Below are 24,269 nucleotides of genomic sequence, written 5' to 3'. Positions count from 1 at the left end.
GTACTACTCAGCTATTAAAAAGAATGAATTTATGAAATTCCTAGGCAAATGGATGGACCTGGAGGGCATCATCCTGAGTGAGGTAACCCAATCACAAAGGAACTCACACAATATGTACTCACTGATAAGTGGATTAGCCCAGAAACTTAGAATACCCAAGATATAAGATACAATTTGCAAAACACATGAAATTCAAGAACAACGAAGACCAAAGTGTGGACACTTTGCCCCTTCTTAGTATTGGGAACAAAACACCCATGGAAGGAGTTACAGAGACAAAGTTTGGAGCTAAGACGAAAGGATGAACCATCTAGAGACTGCCGTACCTGGGGATCCTTCCCATAATCAGCCTCCAAACTCTGATACCATTGTATACACTAGCAAGATTTTCCTGAAAGGACCCTGATATAGCTGTCACTTGTGAGGCTATGCCAGGTTCTTGCAAACACAGAAGTGGATGCACATAGTCAGCTATTGGATGGATCACAGGGCCCCTAATGGAGGAGCTAGAGAAAGTACTCAAGGAGCTAAAGGGATCTGCAACCCTATAAGTGGAACAACAATATGAACTAACCAGTAACCCCCCCAGAGCTCGTGTCTCTAGCTGCATAAGTATCAGAAGATGGCCTAGTCCTCCATCGGTGGGAAAAGAGGCCTATTGGTCTTGCAAACTTTATATTCCTCAGTACAGGGGAATGTCAGGGCCAAGAAGTAGGAGTGAGTGGGTAGGGGAGTGTGGGGGGGAGGGAATGGGGGACTTTTGGTATAGCATTGGAAATGTAAATGAAGAAAATATCTAATAAAGAAAAAAAAAGAAACCCTAGGAAAGAAATCAGGAACCATAGATGTGACCATCAGCAACAGATACAAGAGATGGAAGAGAGAATCTCAGGTGCAGAAGATTCCATAGGAAACATGGACACAACTATCAAAGAAAATGCAAAATGCAAAAAGATCCTAACTCAAAACATCCAGGAAATCCAGAACACAAAGAGAAGATCACACCTATGGATAATAGGAGTAGATAAGAATGAAGATTTTCAATTTAAAGAGCCAGCAAATATCTTCAACAAAGTTATAGAAGAAAATTTCCCATACCTAAAGAAAGAGATGCCCATGAACATACAATAAGCCTTCAGAACTCCAAATAGACTGGACCAGAAAAGAAATTCCTCCCAACACATAATAATCAGAACAAAAAAATGCACGAAATAAACACAGAATATTAAAAGCAGTAAGGGAAAAAGGTCAAGTAATATATAAAGTCAGGCCTATTAGAATTACTCCAGACTTCTCACCGAGACTATGAAAGCCAGAAGATCCTGGACAGATGTTATACAGACACTAAGAGAAATGCCAGCCCAGGTTACTATACCCCCCAAAACACTCAATTACCATAGATGGAGAAACCAAAGTATTCCATGACAAAACCAAATTCACACAATATCGTTCAACAAATCCAGACCTTCAAAGGATAATAAAGGGAAACACCAACACGAAGATGGAAACTACACCCTAGAAAAAGCAAGAAAGAAATCCTTTAACAAAACTAAAAGAAGACAACCACAAAACAGATTCCCAACTTTAACAACAAAAATGACAGGAAGTATCAATTCCTTTTCTTTGATTTCTCTTAACATCAATGGACTCAATTCCCCAATAAAAAGACATAGAATAACAGACTGGCTACATAAACAGGACACAATATTTTGCTTACAGGAAACCCACCTCAGGGAAAAGGACAGACACTACCTCAGAGTGAAAGGCTGGAAAACAATTTTTCAAGAAAACTGTCCAAAGAAATAAGCTGGAGTAGCCATTCTAATATTGAATAAAATCGACTTCCAACCCAATGTTATCAAAATAGACCAGGAGGGGCACCTCATACTCATCAAAGGTAAAATCTACCAAGATGATCTCTCAATTCTAAATATCTATGCTTCAAATGCAAGGGCAGCCACCCATATTCATTAAAGAAACTTTAATTAAGTTCAAAGCACAGACTGTACCTCACACAATAATAGTGGGAGACTTCAACACCCTACTCTCACCAATGGACAGACCCTGGAAACAGAAAATAAACAGAGACACATGGACAATAACAGAAGTGATGAAACAAATAGATTTAACAGATATCTACAGAACATTTTATCCTAAAACTAAAGGATATACCTTCCTCTCAGCACTTCATGGTACCTCCTCCAAAATTGACCATATATTTAATCACAAAACAGGCTTCAACAGATACAAAAATATTGCATTCATCCCATGCTTCCAATCAGATCACCACAGACTAAGCCTGATCTTCAATAAAAACATAAATAATAGAAAGCCAACATTCACGTGGAAAATGAACAACACTCTTCTCAATGATACCTTGGTCAAAGAAGGAATAAAGAAAGAAATTAAAGACTTTTTAGAGTTTAATGAAAATGAAGCCACAACATACCCAAACTTATGGGAAACAATGAAGGCAGTCCTAAGAGGAAAATTTATAGCCCTGAGTGCCTACAAAAAGAAACTAGAGAGAACATACACTCACAGTCTGACAGCACACCTAGAAGCTCTAGAACGAAAGGAAGCAAATTCACCCAAGAGGAGTAGTTGGCAGGAAATAATCAAACTTAGGGCAGAAATCATCCAAGTGGAAACAAAAAGAACTATACAAAGAATCAACCAAACGAGGAGCTGGTTCTTTGAGAAAATCAACAAGATAGATAAACCCTTAGCTAGACTGACTAGAGGGCACAGGGAGAGTATCCTAATTAACAAAATCAGAAATGAAAAAGGAGACATAACAACAGATCCTGACGAAATCCAAAACATCATCAGATCCTACTACAAAAGGCTATACTCAACAAAACTGAAAAACCTGGATGAAATGGACAACTTCCTAGAGAGATACCAGGTACCAAAGTTAAATCAGGATCAGATTAATGATCTTAACAATCCCATTTCCCCTAAAGAAAGAGAAGCACTCATCAATAATCTTCCAACTAAAAAAAAAAAAAAAAAAAAAAGCCCAGGACCCCATGGGTTTAGGGCAGAATTCTATCAGACCTTCAAAGAAGATCTAATTCCAACTATCCTCAAACTATTCCACAAAATAAAAACTGAAGGTACTCTAGGCAATTCATTCTATGAAACCACAAATACTCTGATATCTAAACCACACAGAGATCCAACAAAGAAAGAGAACTTCAGACCAATTTCCCTTATGAATATTGATGCAAAAATTCAATAAAATCCTCGCAAAGTGAATCCAAGAACACATCAAAATGATCATCCATCATGACCAAGTAGGCATCACCCCAGGGATGCAGGGATGGTTTAATATAGGGAAATCCATCAACGTAATCCACTATATAAACAAACTCAAAGACAAAAATCACATGATTATCTCATTAGATTCGGAAAAAGCATTTGACAAAATCCAACACCCCTTCATGATAAAAGACATGGAAAGATCAGGAATTCAAGGCCCATACCTAAACATAATAAAAGCAATATACAGCAAACCAGTAGCCAACATCAAAGTAAATGGTGAGAAGCTGGAAGCAATAACACTAAAATCAGTTACTAGACAAGGCTGCCCACATTCTCCCTACCTATTCAATATAGTACATGAATTCCTAGCCAGAGCAATTCGACAACAAAAGGACATCAAGGGGATACAAATTGGAAAGGAAGAAGTCAAAATATCATTGTTTGTAGATGATATGATAGTATTTATAAGTGACCCTAAAAATTCCACCAGAGAACTCCTAAACCTCATAAACAGCTTCAGCACAGTAGCTGAATATAAAATAAACTCAAAGAAATCAGTGACCTGTCTCTACACAAAGGATAAACAGGCTGAGAAAGAAATTAGGGAAACAACACCCTTCTCAATAGTCACAAATAATATAAAATACCTTGGCATGACTCTAACTAAGGAAGTGAAAGATCTGTATGATAAGAACTTCAAGTCTCTGAAGAAAGAAATTAAAGAAGATCTCTGAAGATGGAAAGATCTCCCATGCTCATGGATTGGCAGGATCAATATTGTAAAAATGGCTATCTAGCCAAAAGCAATCTACAGATTCAATGCAATCCCCATCAAAATTCCAACTCAATTTTTCAACGAATTAGAAAGAGCAATTTGCAAATTCATCTGGAATAACAAAAAACCTAGGATAGCAAAAAGTCTTCTCAAGGATAAAAGAACCCCTGGGGGAATCACCATGCCTGACCTAAAGCTGTACTACAGAGCAATTGTGATAAAAACTGCATTGTTCTGGTACAGTGACAGACAGATCGATCAATGGAATATAATTGAAGACCCAGAAATGAACCCACACATCTATGGTCACTTGATCTTTGACAAGGGAACTAAAACCATCCAGTGGAACAAAGACAACATTTTCTACAAATGGTGCTGGCACAACTAGCAGTTATCAAGTAGATGAATGCGAATTGATCCATTCTTATGTCCTTGTACAAAGGTCAAGTCTAAGTGGATCAAAGACCTCCACATAAAACCAGAGACACTGAAATTTATAGAGGAAAAGTGGGGAAAGCCTTGAAGATATGGGCACAGGGGGGGGGGGGATTCCTAAACAGAACAGCAATGGCCTGTGCTATAAGATCAATCAACAAATAGGACCTCATAAAATTGCAAAGCTTCTGTAGGGCAAAAGATACTGTCAATAAGACAAAAAGGCCACCGACAGATTGGGAAAGGATTTTTACCAATCCTAAATCTGATAGGGGAATAATATACAATATATGCAAAGAGCTCAAGAAACTGAACTACAGAAATTCAAATAACCCCATTAAAAATGGGTTACAGAGCTAAACAAAGAAAACTCAACCGAGGAATACTGAAGGGCTGAGAAGCACCTGAAAAAATGTTCAACATCCTTAATCATCAGAGAAATGCAAATCAAAATATCCCTTAGATTTCACCTCACACCAGTCAGAATGGCTAGGATCAAAAATTCAGGTGACAGCAGATGCTGGCAAGGTTGTGCAGAAAGAGAAGCACTCCTCCATTGCTGGTGGAATTGCAAGCTTGTACAACCACTCTGGAAATCAGTTTGTTGGTTCCTCAGAAAACTGGACATAGTACTATATAGGTAGATCCAGCAATACCTCTTCTGGTCATATACCCAGAAGATGTTCCAACTGCTAATAAGGACACATGCTCCACTATGTTTATAACAACACTATAATAACCAGAAGCTGGAAAGAACCCAGATGTCCCTCAACAGAGGAATGGTTGCAGAAAAAGTGATACATTTACACAATGGAGTACTACTCAGCTATTAAAAACAATGAATTTATGAAATTCTTGGGCAAATGGATGTATCTGGAGGATATCATCCTGATGAGGTAACACAATCACAAAAGAATTCATTAGATATCCACTCACTGATAAGTGGATATTTGCCCAGAAACCTAGAATACCCAAGATACAACATCCAAAACACAAGAAAATCAAGAAGGAAGACCAACTCATGGATACTTCATTCCTCCCTAGAATAGGGAATAAAATATCCATGGAAGGAGTTGCAGAGACAAAGTTTAGAGCTAAGAAGAAAGGATGGACCATCCAGAGACTGCCCCACCTGAGGGTCCATCCCATAATCAGCCACCAAAGCAGACACCACTGCATACACCAGCAAGATTTTGCTGAAAGGACCCTGGTATAGCTGTCTCTTGGGAGGCTATGCCAGTGCCTGGCAAACACAGAAGTTGATGCTCACAGTCAGTTATTGGATGGAACACATTGCCCCTAATGGAGGAGCTAGAGAAAGAACCCAAAGAGCCGAAGGAGTCTGCAACCCTATAGGTGGAACAACAATATGAACTAATCAGTACTCCCAGAACTTGTGTCTCTAACTGCATATGTATCAGAAGATGGCCTATTTGGCCATCATTGGGAAGAGAGGACCCTTGGTCTAGCAAACTTTATATGCCTCAGTACAGGGGAACGCCAGGGCCAAGAAGTGGGAGTGAGTGGGTAGGGGAACAGGGTGCGGGCGAGGGTATAGGGAACTTTTGGGATAGCATTTGAAATGTAAATGAAGAAAATATCCAATAATAAAAAAACAAAAAACAAAAACCAAAGCAAACCACACACATTGTCCCACTGGTAATTCAAGCAGCTAGAAATCTGAGATTTAGTTGTTTGCAAGAAATATGTAGTGAGTTTACCTTCCTTGTCTCAGCCAGTGTGTGGCCAGTAATAATCAGCCTATCTTGACTTGTGGAAACATTACTCAGTTCTCAATCTAACCTAACATGGCTTAATCTTAACTTATCATCTTCAAATATCTTGTTTCCAAATAAAGTCCCATTCATTAATGCCAGGAGTTAATGCTTTGGGGAACATAGCTCAATTTTAAAAAGTGCCTTGTAAAAATTATATACTTTTGAGAATCTCTTTATTGAAACAGATGATCGTAACCAACAACTATTCCGTAACAGGACTATTTAGACAAATTTTAGAAGTTTTAATGAGAGCAGGCAGGAAAACCAAACCAAACAACCAAATAAACAAACAAAAAATTCTCAGAACATTTTTGTTATGATATGAAGCTCTCTCCCCATCTTGGGTGGATAGGAGTGGAACACTATGAGGGTGACCATAGCTAAGACTCCTAACAATAGAAGATGCAGAACCTGAAGTAGCCATGTCCTGTAACTAGAAAAGACTTCTGATGGAGAGATTATGATACCAACCCAGCCACAAAACCTTAGACCTACAATTTGTCCTGCCTAGAAGATGTGCTGGGGTAAAGGAGATTCAGAAATTGTTGGAGGGGCCAACCAACGACTGGTCCAGCTTTAGACTCATGCCATGAGAGAGTACCCACTCCTGATACTGCCTGGAGGGCCAGGAACCAGAGGCAGGATAACCCTGAGACATAGAATAGAACCAAACACAAACTGCAAAACAAAATAGTAAAGAAATGGTGCCTAATGATATTCTGCTGTACTCATCTATTGACATCTCATCTAATTGTCATCAGAGAGGCTTCACTCAGCAACTGATGGAAACAGATGCAAAGACCCTCAGCCAAACATTATTCAGAGTTTTGGGAATCCTGCTGAAGACAGGGAGGAAGGATTTTATGAGCCAGAGGGATCAAGAATAGCACAGGAAAACTTACAGAATCAACTATCCTGGGTCCATAGGGGCTCACAGAAACTGAACTGCTAACTAGGTAGCATGCATGGGACTGATCTAGACCCTCTGTATATATGTTACAGTTGTGTAGCTTAGTCTTTGTGTGAGACCCAACAGTGGGGGCAGAGGCTGTCTCTGACTCTGTTGACTGCTGTTTTGAACCTTTCCTCCTACTGAGTTGCCTTGTCTAGCCTCAATAAATGAGTCTAGTCTTACTGAAAGTTTATATTCAGTTGATATTCATGGGAGGACTGCCATTTTCTGAAGAGAAACAGAGAAGCAGATGGAAACATGTGGAAAGAAAGGGGGTTCAGGTGAGGGAGTAAGAGGAAAAGGTGGAGGAGAAACTGTGGTCCAGATGCAAAGTTAATTACCTAATCAATTGAACATGCACTTTTCTTATCTACAACTTCTGTTCCCTAATATACCCTTTTGGGTTAGTGGGAGGGTGGGTACTATCTTTCAATAGACCACAGCTTCAAATCTGAGCTTCAAGAACATAAAATTAGAGTAATGAGATGGCTTAGCAGGTAAAAGTTCTTGCTGAATAAATATGGTGACTTTGGTTCAGTCCCTGAAACCCAAATATATGTGGAAGGAAATAACATACTTTGCAAGATTGTTCTCTGACCCCTACATGTGGGTCATGGCACAGGCACCCAAATATACATCAGGAACATATACTTACACACACAATAATAATAATAATAATAATAATAATTATTATTATTATTATTATTATTATTATTAGTAGTAGTAGTAGTAGTTGCTGGTTGTAGTAGTAGCAGCGGCAGCAGTAGTAGAGAACCTGATTGCTTAGGTACAAATGTTAGATCCATCCTCCATTGGCTAACAGATTTGGCTACTCCTCACTATCAATTAGTAGGGCAATTGGAAATTGTCATTGATATTACTTTATTTTCATACAGGGATATTTTCAGAGAATTCCAATATTCAGTTTTCAATTGACTGCTGCAAACATATTACATTTGTTAATTTTTAATAGTTTGTCAAAAGAAAAATTATACCCCTTAATGCATTACATTTTTTCATTCATATACAGCCAGATGTCTAGGTCTTCATTCTGAACCTCAATGGGGGGTCTGCCCCATTAACCTTCTGAATCTGGTAGAAATCAGTATAACATAGTTTCTGGGTGTGCCTTTTTTCCTAAATATTATTTTTGACATGTGTTGGAAATTTAAACTGATCTTTGACGTAAACCCTGACAGTCTTTTCTTTTATGTCCTCCTTTGCTCTTGTAGCTAGGTTAGGGTAATTATTCTGCAAAGAATGACAAAACATAGTAAATGGTTTAGAACAACTCTGTTTATATCCTTTGGTTAGAGGGGAAAGGTCTTAGAAGAAAATTAATAATGTCCTATTGCAGCTTGCAAGAGACATCAAACAAATTGATAGCGATCTTGTTTTTACTGGAATACAGTTGTGAAATTAATAAAGATGAACTAGCGCTACATAAGCTAGAGCTTGAACCAGACAAATGGTTTTATGTGACAGTCTGAGTTGTTTATTAATGTAGAATTAGAACTAGAAGATAGAATTAGTGGTCAATAAACTCACTGGAGAAATGTGTTTGTGGATACAATGACCGTCGTCAAGATTATATTCAGAAGTATTTATATATTTGTTTTTGTCTAAATTGTGAAAGTAATATATATGTATATATATATATATATATATGTATATATATATTCCTTCAAAGCCACTTTGAAGAGGTGTTTCTCTCTGAATTTTCTCTTCTTTTTCAACTTCACTATCTATAAGCAGGACAGATCATCGCTGCATGATACCAGCATGGGTTCCCAGAAGGATGAAGTGTTCCTTTAATAAAACTAGAAAGCACCACTATTTTAGAGAAAATCAGGTTTCCATTTTAGTATTCTGATAGTGTTACAGAAGATGCAGATCTTTCTTTGCTTCCATCAGGTCAGTAGGGCATAGATGACCATTATTTCTAGGTTTTCCATGGAGCCAGTTTCACTTTTGGTTCTCCATTGGCACTTAACCTATACTGGTTAGTGGTGGCACACACCTTTAATCCCAGCACTCAGGAAGCAGATGCAGGCAGATCTCTGTGAGTTTGAGGCCAGCCTGGTCTACAGAACAAGTTCTAGGACAACCAAGGCTCCCCAAAGAAAACCTGATGCCTTTAATCACAGCACTAGGGAGACAGAATCTCTGATTTCTAGGACAGCCTGATCTACAGAGCAAGTATCAGGAAGGTCATAGTTATACAAAGAAACTCTCTCTTAAAAAACAATACAATATAAAACAAAACAAAGAACTTAACCTACAACCAGAGAAGGACAAAGGAAAATATATAATGGTCTGGTCATATTAGGTTATCTGAGATTTTGCTTCTAGATCAAAAACTGTCAGAGATGAACCTACCATTTGATGCATGAATTTTAAAAGGAGTCCTCATTCTGTCCAAACTGTACACCTACAAATTGGTAACTTTGTCTAGATATTTCTTGGATAGAGAAGAAGGTGGTGAGTGTCCCTTACATACAGGAAGGTAGGTTTCAGTTTCCCCATTTTAAAGATGTACAAGTTGAACATTTGAAAATGAGAACTTTCCATGTCTAATGTTGATGTTCTTCCCAGAATATTTTGTGTGTTTACTTTCTTGTATCATTTTTTTTTGTCCAGATTCCTTCCCTAACTTTTATAGTACACATGCATGTGTTTTGTTTTTTTCCATCCTCTTTTTTTCATTATATATATTCTTTATTTACAATTCAAATGTTATGCCCTTTCCTCATTTCACCTCTGAACACGCCCTATCCCATCCCTTCTCCCACCGCTCACCATCCCACCCACTCCTGTTTCCCTGTACTGGCATTCCCCTATACTGGGGCATGGAGCCTTCACAGGACCAAGGGCCTCCCCTCTCACTGATGTCCCACAAGGCCATTCTCTGCTACATATGCAGCTGGAGCTATGGGTCACTCCATGTGTACTCTTTGGTTGGTGGTTTAGTCCCTGGGAGCTCTGGGGGTACTGATTGGTTCATATTGTTGTTCTTCCTATGGGATTGCAATCCCCTTCCATCCTCTTTTATTGGACCCATCATATTTCTTTCATTTTGAGACATGGTCTCATAATGCAGCCCAGGTTTGCAAGGATTTCTCTATGTACTCTATTCTGTCTTCAAACTTACAGCAACCTTCCTGCTTCAGACTCATAAGTGTGATTACAGATATGAGCAACTTTACCTGGCTTCATTTTTTAATTTCTCACTTTGTTTCGCTGACTTCTATTTTTCTTTTCCTTTCTCCCTAAATGTGGAATAAGTTACTTTTGGATTATATAACTTGTTATTATAACACTCTATTCTCTACGAAAAATAGTTTTTTAAAAGGAAAAAAACTTAAATGGCATGTGTGCATGCCTGCATGAGTGCATACATGCGTGCCTGCCTGTCTATCCAACATAGATCATTAGTAGGCAACCTAAAGATTCTACAGTTGACCTATTTTCTATCTGGCTATCCTGGACTGAGGCTGTGAACATTAGTTTAAATGTGGGCAAGTCTTACCATCCTCACTGACTATCTACCCAGGACAGTATTCCATAGCTTCAGAGATAAGCTGATTTTCTAGGACTCTTCTCAGAAGCCCAGTCAATTGAACTCCTAAGAGTGGAATTGTTGATTGTCCAGGTAGCACTCAGGGGTACTGATAAAACAGGTTTAGGGTTACCTGTATTGGCTGGCCTTATAACTTAGTTGAGACAATGACTATGACCAACTTGTAGTTTTCCTTTCCTCTCTCATGTATGCAAGGAACAGATAAAATTATGATTTGCTTCATAACTGTATAGCAGATTTTTGCAGCCTTTTATTTTCAACAAACACAAAATGTCCTTGTCTAGTTTGGAACACTAGGAATTGATAAAGGCTAACGTCTTTGTTACAAGCATTCCATCCCTTCTTACCACAGCTATGTGTCTAGATGCTTGGCCTCCATGCCTACCAGGCAAGTGCCACATCACTAAGGTACAGAACCATACAATCATCACTTTGTCGCAGCTGAGGAAACTGAAGGATGGAAATGTGCAGTTTACCAAAATATAGACAGCTAAACAATGAGACAAACTGAATGTGAAGCTGAGGTAGCCTGTCACTGGGGAGACTAGAAAAATTACCCATGTTTTGCTGGAGCCAAAAACCCCTTCAGTCACCATATCCTGCTGGTACATGGTGCGGTAATAAAGTAGGCTTACCATGCTATGTCTCCCTTTCTATGATTCCACTGCAGTGATAACGGAAGGAAGCAAAGAAATTCCATAAATACAAACAAATGTCTTAGATTTCCAGGTTTTCAGATATTACTTTTTAAAAGAGAAACCTAAACTAAATACATGCCTTCTATATTACAATACAGCCAAATTAATGCAGCACTATATTGTGAAATCCAAAGCCTCAGCTTGAAAGAGAAACTATTCAGAGGAAATTCTCTATAAAATAGATTTTAGCATTCACACAATGAACATCTAATAAACTTGGCAATTGTCATAATATTTGGTTTCATTGAGAACACTGCCTGTTGGCAACAGGGAATAAGTTAATCTGTTAATTAAATTCAAAGTTCAGTTCTCATAAAAACACAATAATTAGGCTTTTCTTACCTTAGGATATCTGCATCAGCAAATACTGGGGTTTCTAGAGTAGGGAAATGCAGGAGTTCTCAGAACTATGTTGCCACCATTGCTGCTGCAATAGATTGGCAAAACCATCACTCAAGATATTGGTTAGCAAATTAACTGATTAGAGATAATTGTATACAGAACACCACACACCTTCATGCAGTTAGGATGGTTCCTAGTAAGCACACAGGTCACCAGATGAACCTGATTTCACAACACCTCTCTTTTGTTTATTTTGTTGCAGGATTATGGGCCATTCACCCAACATCTGTCAGCTTCCTTCCACTGTCTAGGGATCATTATTTGTGCCTATCATAGTCTTATAGTAAAAAGATTAAGCAAAATAGTATAACTGAGAGTGTTGGCTCAGATTCACCCATGCTTTGTATTCGCTTGGCTATGCTCAGATCACTGAGGTGCCTGTGGTTTCCCACAAGAGACAGTTTCTACTCTTGGTCCTTTCCAGGACTGATAGTATTCTTCTCACAGCCAGAAACATCAATAGCTATGCCCACTGCTTTCCTACAACTTGGCATTTCATGTCCTCTAGGCATGTGCTCAAATGGGATTTCCCTTCAGAAGACATTCCTATTATTAATTGAATCAAGTGAGATGATTGTTATGTCCATATTATTCTGTCAAGTTAAAGGTGAATCCAGTACAGGGGAATGCCAGGGCCAGGAAGCAGGAGTGGGTGAGTTGGGGAGCAGGGTGGGGGGAGGGTATAGGGGACTTTTGGGATAGGATGTGAAATGTAAATGAAGAAAATACCTAATAAAAATGCCTTGATTTAAAAAAAAAAGGTGAATCATAAGATATAAAGTGAAATGACAAGGTGTTTGTGGTTTGATTTGAACATTTCCCCAAAACACCAATACCAGAAGAGTAGAGAAAAGGTAAATGAAGTATAAAAAATTGATTTCTATAGAAAGTTTGTTTAATATATGATTATCTTTATTTACGGCTATATTTTGAATTTCTATAAAAGCCTCTTAAGTTTTTTAATCCTCAGCAGATTGACAAAAAAAACAAAAAACAAAAAACAAAAAAACCTTTTGTTTGAATGTTCTGGGTCTTTCCTAGATATTCTGTAGAAACACCATTATATCATCTGTAAACTGTTCCCCTAATTACGTTTCTTGAACAGTTTAGTAGGCTATGAACTTGGTGGGTATAGATACGTATGTGTTATGCATTATGTATCACTAAACCTGGAACAAGTGACGTAAATGCAAGATGATCACTGCGAAGCAGTACAGAGTCGATACACTTCTAAGTCTCTTTCAGGTTTTAAAGATAGCTGCTCCAAGGGGCTCATTGTCAGGGTCTTCCTAGGGCAATACTTCCACAGGTGCCAAAAAGCATTCCTTCCATTCCTGGCACTGACTTTTAGAACTAATTAAAGAGAAAATCCATATAGCACATCCCCGTGCTAAGAATCAAAAAAGCTTTCTATCACTACCTGTCTTTAATTAGAAGGGAGTGATTTTCCACTTAGCTCAAAGAATGAAACATCTACCTCTGACACCTTTAAGCGGCAACTTTGATTTAACAGATGTGTGCATAATACTTAACAGTTCCCTATTGTTTCTAAAAAAAATATAAAGAAGTGTTAGAAAATAGATTTAAGGGATGTTTGTGATAATGCCAGTGTTTCCAATGTGTTTTGCCTATCACTTTTATATTAAATGTACAGGAAAAACATATATATTTATTTCACATGAATGATGTGTTTCTGTGAATCAAAATACTATGAACCCATCAGCTTAATAGAACCCATCAACTTAATCAAAGCTCTACTTAAGACAGGGTTAAGTTAGTTTGGTTGACATTGGTCAAAGTATTCAAAGTGCAAGCTAGATGGAAAGATGTTTGAAATCTATTACAGAACATGGCAGCTATAGTTATTATGTTGTACTCTTGAACATCAATACTAGACTTTAAGTGTGTTAATTAAAATGATATGCATATTAGATACATATGGCAATCATATTAATTTCAGACTACCTATTACATATAAAAACATCATGTAATACTACAAATATACTTTTCATCAAATTAATAAAATTAATAGTTTTCAAATAAAAAAGTGCTCTACCTGCTTTGAGACATTGGGGCTGTTTACTATCATGAGATGGAAGCCATTTACATTCATTCCATACATACCATATGTTTTTACCATGTGCACCATACCCTAGTCAACATACTGAGAGTTCAATGAGAGATTGTCTTACTTTTAAATTGCTGTGATAAAACAATTGATAATGCCACTTATGGGAGAAATTTGTTTAGGCTCACAGCTCAAATATCTTCATGGGAAGGTCACGGTTGCAGGAACTTAAGGCAGATGGTCACATTGCATCCATAGCCAAGAAGCAGTAAATGATGAATGCTTGTGCTCAGCTTTAATTTCCCTTTTTGTACAGTTCAGGATCCAAGCACTGTCCACAGTGGGTGTGTATTTGCACCTCAGTTAAACTAATCAATATGTCCTGCAGGCATGCCCAAAGAATCATTTTTCCAGGTGATTATAGTTGGGATTAACCTCTCATAGGAACACACCACAGAATACTCATACCTTCATGGAGTAACCATCTAGACTCTCACTAGGCCCATTTTAGAGATGCAATTAGCCTATATCACAGCCAAACATTTCCCAATATCTCTCTAAGTATCCCCATTGATACACATATATATGCATATAATTGTGGCCATTACCAAAATGATATAAGTATGACCTTCCTTATGATCATTTTGAAAGTGCAACTTGCTCTTCTCTACACTTCCTCTCTTTCATCCATGTCACATCTGTCCATGAAACTTATCAATACTCAACATATGATATATTGTACTTTCCTCTTAATTTTCTAAACTCAGCACTCAAAAACCATTCTGAATGTGAACACTAGAAGAGTCAGGTATTTTGTCTTTTGTTCTTTATTGAATGATGTTGGGCATATGGCAAGCACTCAATAACTACTTGTTTGATACTTATACTTGGATGTATTGATTTGCTCTTGTTCTTAGCATTTATGAGAAATCTAGTGATGAACAACACATGTTCTTTGGAAGTTCAAAGTGCAAAAGGGTAGAAATAAAATAACAGAATTTCTATTCAATATGTTAAATTCACTATTGTCTATATAGGCCATGGATTCTGTGAGAAAACATGATAGACAATAAATGGTAACTAAAAGTTGATTGAGTGCTATCCAGTTAGCTTTGTTCATAACAAAATATATTTCTCAGGAGATATTTACAATGATTTTAAATGGTTTGTCCCATTTAGACCCTGGTAAAGGGTTGGAACTCCAAGAGAAACTGTTGATATAATGCTGTCCAATTTATCATGCCCTATGAAATGCAAAGCATCAATTTTTGTTGCTGCTTAAAATAACAAAGGAAAAAATAAAAATTAAATGGAAAGCAAAAGGCAAAAAATATGTCAGAATAGGTTATGTTCAAGAGAATTGCAAGGAGACATATTACTTTTTATTAAGATGTAAATTGTGCAGTCCTTTGAGTCAATGTTGACTGATTGTATATTTTAGCCAAAGAGAGTCAGTTTTAGGAGAAGAGAAAATAACAAAAACATGAATGCTGAGATGGAACATTCTACCTGCTGATAAAATTTCACACTGATGCTGTCCTGACAACAAAGCAATAGATTGAAAAATGAAAAAGCAAAGGAACCAATTGTTTTGTCACTGGGCACATATTCTTTGACTTCTTTCCCCCTTGGATTGATATTGAGCATCTTTGATTTGAAGGTAGAAAATGGGCTGTATAGGGGATAATATTACAAGGAGATTGTGGTTCTAGATCTTTCACTCTGCCATCTGATCTGGCTCTCCACAGGGAGTTGGATAACAGGAGTGAACACAAACTGCTCTGCAGGTTTGTTCAACATGGTGTCAACTCAGGCTTCCAAATATTTCTGTTTCATATTAGTCTTACAAAATAAATGAAGGAGTCTCTGGGAGTTTAGTTAGCAATGTGTGCTGACTAAAGTAAGAAATGATAAGATAAGTAATAATGATAATAATAATGATACAGAAGAGTAAGGATGAAACTGCTGCATTGGAGCAGTCAGAAGTGAGAGAAAAAATAATAGCTGTCAATAGAAGAGGACTAACCATTAAAATATACTAAACTGATACAATGAAATACTATTTAGTCCCCAAAAGGAATAAAGAACAAATACTTTTACTCCACATCCTCACCAGCATCTGCTGTCACCTGAAGTTTTGATCTTAGCCATTCTGACTGGTGTGAGGTGGAATCTCAGGGTTGTTTTGATTTGCATTTCTTTGATGATTAAGGATATTGAACAATTTTTCAGGTGCTTCTCAGACATTCGGTATTCCTCCATTGAGAATTCTTTGTTTAGCTCTGTACCCTATTTTTAATAGGGTTATCTGATTTTCTGGAGTTCATCTTCTTAAGTTCTTTATAGCAAGCTGGTACAACCACTCTGGAAAAAAGTTTGGCAGTTCCTCAGAAAACTGGAGATAGTACTACTGGAAGATCCAGCAGTTCCTCTCCTGGGCATATACCCAAAAGATGTTCCAACTTGTAATAAGGACACATGCTCCACTATGTTCATAGCAGCCTTATTTATAATAGCCAGAAGCTGGAAAGAACCCAGATGCCCCTCAATAGAGGAATGAATACAGAAAATGTGGTACATTTACACAATGGAGTACTACTCTGCTATTAAAAACAATGAATTTATGAAATTCTTGGGCAAATGGATGTATCTGGAGGATATCATCCTTAGTAAGGTAACCCCATCACAAAAGAACTCACATGATATGCACTCACTGATAAGCAGATATTAGCCCAGAAACTTGGACTATCCAAGATACAATTTGCAAAACACATGAAACTCAAGAAGGAAGACCAAAGTGTGGATACTTTGTTCCTTCTTAGAGTAGGTAACAAAATACCCATGGAAGGAGTTACAGAGACAAAGTTTAGAGCTGAGAAGGAAGATCCATCTGCCTCACCCGGAGATCCATCCCATAAACAACCACCAAACCCAGACACTATTGCATATGCCAGAAAGATTTTGCTGACAGGACCCTGATATAGCTCTCTCTTGTGAGGCTATGCCAGTGCCTGGCAAATATAGAAGTGGATGCTCACAGTCATCTATTGGATGGATTACAGGTCCCCTAATGAAGGAGCTAGAGAATGTACCCAAGGAGCTGAAGGGATCTGCAACCCTATAGGTGGAACAACAATATGAACTAACCAGTACCCCACCCCATAGCTGTGTCTCTAGATGTATATGTAGCAGAGGATGGCCTAGTCGGCCATCAATGGGAGGAGAGGTCCTTGGTGTTGCGAAGATCATATGCCCCAGTACAGGGGAATGCCAGGGCCAGGAAGCAGGAGTGGGTGGCTTGAGGAGCAGGGCGGGGGGGGGGGGTATAGGGGACTTTCGGTATAGCATTTGAAATGTAAATGAAGAAAATACCTAAGAAAAAAGAAAAAAACAAAACTAAAAGAAAAAAAAAACAGGTACTGTAGGGCAGTGGTGGGGCACACCTTTAATCCCAGTACTGGGGAGGCAGAGGCAGGCAGATTTCTGAGTTTGAGGCCTACAGAGTGAGTTCCAGGACAGCCAGGGCTACACAGAGAAACCCTCCCTCGAAAAACAACAACAACAACAACAACAACAAAAGAAACAAAAATCCCAAAAAACAAAAAACAAAAACAAACAAACAAAAAGAGTGGGTACATATTACAAGGTTACAAGGTGTATGATCCTGAAATGGTATCCTTAGAGAAGCAAGCAGACAGAAAAGGCTACAGATTGTATGAGTGCATAGACACATTCACAGAGACAGAAAGTATTTTATCAGGGCTAGGAATGGGGAAGTAATGGAGAAAAACTGCTTAATGTTGTATGATGGTCATTTTTTTTCCTTAAGTTAAAGGTGATGGCTGTGTGCCTGAATGTGCTAAACACCAGAGAATTGTTTATTTTACAATGTGAGTCTTTTTAAAAAAAAAATTTATTAGGTATTTTCCTCATTTATATTTCCAGTGCTATCTCAAAAGTCCCCCATACCCTCCCCCCCCAATCCCCTACCAAACCACTCCCACTTCTTGGCCCTGGTGTTCCCCTGTACTGAGGCATATAAAGTTTGCACGACCAACGGGCCTCTCTTTCCAATGATGGCAGAGTGGGCCATCTTCTGATACATATGCAGCTAGAGACATGAGCTCTGGGGGGGTACTGGTTAGTTCATAATGTTGTTCCACCTATAGGGTTGCAGACCCCTTTAGCTCCTTGGATACTTTCTCTAGCTCCTCCACTGGGGGCCTTGTGATCCATCCAATAGCTGACTGTGAGCATCCAATTCTGTGTTTGCTAGGTCCAGGCATGAGTCTTACTTTTACCTCAATTAACAAAAATAAGGCAAGAACTGAGAAATGCCTTCTGGATTCAAAAGTCATCCAGACCTTCATGAGAGTAGCTTTAGGGTTACATCGAAAGCAAGAGCTACTTGAGCTATGATGTATTGTGAAAGAGGATGCAAAGAGACAGAGAAATCTCTCAAGGAGTAAGAAGGTAAGGATAACTTTCTTGGAATGTATTAGTAATTTTTCTATTTTCTAAGATCAAATATCTGGCAAGAAACTTAGGAGAGAAAGGTTAGTTTGAAAGCTCATCCTGACAGGAAGGCATAGCAGTGGGAGTGGTATACTGGCAGAAGTGAGTCTGCCTATTTACTTCCAAAGACACCAGCAAGCAAAGACCAATGTGTGAACAAGGCTAGGTAACAACACACAGCCTGGCCTCCAGTAACCCCCTTCCTCTAAGCTCTTCCTTCCTAAAGCTTCCAGATAGGTCATGTGATCAAATGTATGAGATGTTGAAGGGAACATTTCATTCAGAAATCACAATGAGAAACATTTTATGTTGTCAATGACTTACTGAGAAGACCAAAACCGTTGTATTGACAAAGAACAAGGAACCAGTGGATGAGGGATGGGAGGGGAAGAGGGATGGAAAAGACACAGATAGACACTGGTGCTGGAAAAAGTGACAGCTCTATGGGAAACATGGGGATGAAAATGACGGTGAATAGATTCACTTCAAATAGAGCTTAACCAAAAGGCTGGACTCTGCCTCCTCTTATTATCAAGGCAGAAAGAAAGCATATCAATACAGATTGAGTCTGATGAGGAATTTTCCATGTATTTTGATTGTCAGCTCAGGACTTTTCCATCCATTCACACTGTGTTTGTGAGGTCAGAAAGAAGAGCAATACATAGAAGAATGATTAATACTACCTGCTTAAAATAGCTCCATGTAGCTATCAGAAATTGACTGCTTCCTTTCCAAAGGTCCCTAATGAGGGAACAAAGACAAATCCCAAGAGTCTTTAATTTCCATTTATTTCAATTGTCTATATTGCACTTATAGGCTTTTTATTCTATAATTCTTTTCTATGAACATGGATTTAAATTTTAAAGTATATTTTTATAATAAGTAAATGTAATAGTAATGGTTAAAAACTACAGTAAATTCAATGTGGTCTCCAATTCTAATAATAAAGTACAGTGTCTGGGGCATCTTTAGTTCAGTACCTTTGAGAGTTAATTAAACCAAGTTAATTGGAAAAGACCTAATCTCCAGATAGGTAACATGGTTGATTATCTTGTTTATGCCTAAACAGAGTAACAAAGGTCATTACAGTATTTTTAAGAACATTATTGATTAATATATAATTTCTTAATTAATTTTGATTGACAATATCTCTTGCTGCCAGAAACCACTCTTCCTTTGGAATGTCTTTAGTCTAATTAATCTACTAAATTTGCTGTTATTTAACAATCCATTTATTTATATAATGTAGTGTTAGCAATAAAAACTTCCTGGCATTTGGCATTTTACTGACACTTTGGGTTTTCTTGTTTTTTGTTTTTTTTTTTATTTTTTTATTAGGTATTTATTTCATTTACATTTCCAATGCTATCCCAAAAGTCCACCACCGGCTTCCCCACCCACCCACTCCCACTTCTTGGCCCTGGCGTTCCCCTGTACCAAGGCAGATAAAGTTTGCACAACCAATGGGCCTCTCTTTACACTGATGGCCGATTAGGCCATCTTCTGATACATATGCAGCTAGAGACACGAGCTCTGGGGGGTACTGGTTAGTTCATATTGTTGTTCCACCTATAGGGTTGCAGATCCCTTTAGCTCCTTGGGTACTTTCTCTAGCTTCTCCATTGTGGGCCCTGTGATCCATCCAATAGCTGACTGTGAGCATCCACTTCTGTGTTTGCTAGGCCCTGGCATAGTCTCACAAGAGACAGCTATATCTGCAACCCTGAGATTCCACCTCACACCAGTCAGAATGGCTAAGATCAAAAATTCAGGTGACAGCAGATGCTGGCGAGGATGTGGAGAAAGAGGAACACTCCTTCATTGTTGGTGGGATTGCAAGCTTGTACAACCACTCTGGAAATCAGTCTGGCGGTTCCTCAGAAAATTGGACATAATACTACCAGAGGATCCAGCAATACCTCTCCTGAGCATGTATCCAGAAGATGTTCCAACCGGTAAGAAGGACACATGCTCCACTATGTTCATAGCAGCCTTATTTATAATAGCCAGAATCTGGAAAGATGCCCCTCAACAGAGGAATGGATACAGAAAATGTGGTACATTTACACAATGGAGTACTACTGACACTTTGTAAACCAGCACTTTCCCCATAAATATGGCATGTTGCCAATGGCCTAAGTAGAAGGATGGAAGTTTCTGTGAGCAATGGAAGTACCAAAGTGTGATTTGGATTTCATTTGAATACCTTAAATTTTCAAGACATTCTTTTACTTTCAGGCTACTTCCAGTTTAAATATACTCAAATTTTAAAAATGTACTAGCATACCAACTCAAGTTCTAAAATGGCTATCCATAGCTTCACTTAACAATCATTTTGCAGTCTTCTAGCCTTTGTTTTATATAAATGCCGAAATCACTTCTAACAGCTATGTAGAAGGCATGTATTTATTTTTCTTCATGTTCTTCTTTACTGGTGTATGTTCATTCTACATAATACTTGTTTTCGTAGAGTCATAGACATTTTTTCAAGTGTATCATGTACTTTGATTATATTCACCTCTTTTTTCTTTTCCTTTTCTTTCATCCTGATACTCATCTCCTTTCCCGAAGTTTATCTTTTCCTTTCATACTATATACATATATTCATCATATTATACCATATATATGGTATAAATATAATATGTGGGGGCATCTATGCAAAAATCTAGGATTGGCAAATAAGAGAAAATTGAATTTATTTTTTCAAGTCCTTATTTCACTTAATATTATAGTGTAAAACTACACCAATTTTGAAAAAATGAAAGCATTTCCCTCAGGTGGAGATGAAATAAGCAATAAACTAACTCCTCTGACTAGAAGAGAGGGAATCTTCTTGGGGATCAAGCAGAATTTTTAGTTTCAGAGAGGATTCAAATTAATGTGGTCTTTTGGGGGGACTCAATTATACAATTATTTCTATTCCACTGTCAACATTAGACAGGAAACCCACAGATGTTCCAGAGACCTTAAACTCAATCATATGTTAATTATGCATGTAGATATGTGAATGAGATTTTAGTGGTATAATATCTGTCTTAGTTAGGGTTTTACTACTGTGAACAGACACCATGACCAAGGCAAATCTTATAGAGGACATTTAATTGGCACTGTCTTACAGGTTCAGAGGATCAGTCCATTATCATCAAGGTTGGAGCATGGCAGCATCCAAGCAGGCATGGAACAGGCAGAGCTGTGAGTTCTACATTTTCAACTGAAGACTGCTAGCAAAAGACTGACTTCGAGGGAGCTAGGATGAGGGTATCAAAGCCCACACCCACAGTGACACACCTACACCAACAAAGCCACTCCCTGGGCTGAGCATATACAATCATCACAATATTCTAACAAACAAGATAGTTACTTATCTATGTATTTGTATTTTCCTCAAAATATTCAGTATGGGACAATTTATTTCTTCTTTTTCATTAAATATTAGATATTTCTAAATGTATCCCCTAAATAAATTCTGAAGAGAAATTATTTTTCTGTTTCTTGATAGTTCACATATTAAGTCTAATGATGTCAAGGTAATTATCTGGGGGGAAAAAAAACATGGGCTTTGGAGAAAAGCACTTATATTGATTGTAAAGCACTTCAGAATGCTCATCACCTTCACCAAATGGTCTGATGCTCTGACCAGTTTAAGAGCATAAATGATAGAGTTCAAACTATCAAACTGAAAAGAATGGAGGAAGTTGACAATAACATACAATGCAGATGTGTTTAAAGGAAACCTTCTACTACTGACCCAGCTCATCACTTGCACAGCTGTAGGGGAAACTGTTACCAATGAACATTTGGACAGTATAATGGGTTTCACATAGTAGTTAAGTAATTAAGTTTTGGGTGGTTTCACAGATTTATCATGAACCTATATATACTTATAATAATATCTTACATGTTTATATTAGATATAGCATGGTATGATATATATATTATCACTTTAACAAATTATCCATCAGTTTCTGTTGGTCTGACCTCTGACCTATTCTATATTTGGTCTCATTTAGCCTTTACAACAGGACAATGTAGTAAGCGTTGTGATCTCATTTTGTGCATGAGCTGACTTATGGTGACAAAAGTAAGGACCTTGTGTCGTGGACTCAATTTATTATCAAATAGAAACTTTGTTTCTATTTTAAATCCAGGCAACGACAACTCTTTACCTCAGCATTTATCGATTCTTTTGCCTTTGGGGGGGGTGTACAAAATTTAATTTTTTTTCTGTTTTATTTATTTTACATTTTAATCACAACCCCCTCTCCTCCCAGTCCCACTCTTACAAATTCCTCCCCCAACTGCCTCCTCCCCTTCTCCTTAGGGAATTGGAGCCTTCCTTGGGTATCGCCTCACCCTGGAACATCGAGTCCTACCCTTGCCTCTCAGTACTATGGGTCTTTTCACTTAAAAGTAATTTTGCTATTCATTATGGACACACATCTATAAAAGAAACTAAATTACGTTAGTTATAAAGACAACATTTAATTATTTAGCTAAACTGACTATATCTGGCTCCAACTGTGAATTTTAGATTATTCGTCTATTTAAATTCCCACACCTTGTCTGTCAAATTTGAATCTTACTCAGTCCTACAAAGCTGGAAGAACTAGTCACCATAGATAAATCCCTGAGATAAGACCAAAAGTTTCTGACATTAGGTATTCTACTAGTAGGATAAATACTGGAGTATAGGTCCCCCATTTTTCTGACAGATAATCTTGTTATACTTCACAAATATCAATGCTTGGCCATTTTATATATAAGCTTATAGTCTTTACATGTTTTTACAAATTTATTTACACAGCAGGAATGGATACTGCAGTAAAATTAATGATTGTATCCCTCTTTAGTGCTCTTCTATTCAAATTACTTTATGCCCCAAGGATAGGCAAGCAATGGCTTCTCTGTGCCTCTGCATCTCTTTTTATATTTCATCTTATTCCTAAAAACAAATTGAACCTCTGATGTGGAGAGATAAGGTCCTGACTCACTGAGCCACAAGGCAAGAGTGACTCAGTAGAATGAACGTGTTCTTAGTGAAGTCTAGAGAAGTGATTTTGGGGAAGAAAATAGCATGTACCAAGAAAATGACGTCTGTTTTTAGGATGAGTCACTAAGTCAACACCTCAAATGATCTAGTACAGGTTCTGAGAGGTAATTTGCTATTTTCCTTCTTGTACCTAGGATGAAGTATGTTATGATGACCAAGAAAAATGTTAAAGCCAGCACTGATTCTACAGCCAGATCTACCACTTAATATAGAACACTTCTCTCTCTTTTTTTTTAATGCTTTCTTTTTTTTTTATATTTTTATTACATATTTTCCTCAATTACATTTCCAATACTATCCCAAAAGTCCCCCATAGCGCCCCCCACTTCCCTACCCACCCATTCCCATTCTTTTGGCCCTGGCATTCCCCTATATTGGGGCATATAAAGTTTGCAAGTCCAATGGGCCTCTCTTTCCAGTGATGGCCGACTAGGCCATCTTTCGATACATATGCAGCTAGAGACAAGAGCTCCAGGGTTCTGGTTAGTACATCATGTTGTTCCAACAATAGGGTTGCAGACCCCTTTAGCTCCTTGGGTACTTTCTCTAGCTTCTCCATTGGGAGCCCTGTGATACATCCAATAGCTGACTGTGAACATCCACTCCTGTGTTTGCTAGGCCCCGGCATAGTCTCACAAGAGACAGCTATATTTGGGTCCTTTCAGCAAAATCTTGCTAGTGTATGCAATGGTGTCAGCGTTTAGAAGCTGATTATGGGACGGATCCCTGGATACAGCAGTCTCTAAACG

The sequence above is a fragment of the Mus caroli genome, unplaced genomic scaffold (genome assembly GCF_978045245.1).
Source record: "Mus caroli unplaced genomic scaffold, Mus_caroli_1 scaffold_5, whole genome shotgun sequence".
In the NCBI taxonomy this organism is placed as follows: domain Eukaryota; kingdom Metazoa; phylum Chordata; class Mammalia; order Rodentia; family Muridae; genus Mus; species Mus caroli.
The sequence above is the reverse complement of the archived record's forward strand: the minus strand, read 5'-3'. Positions refer to the sequence as shown.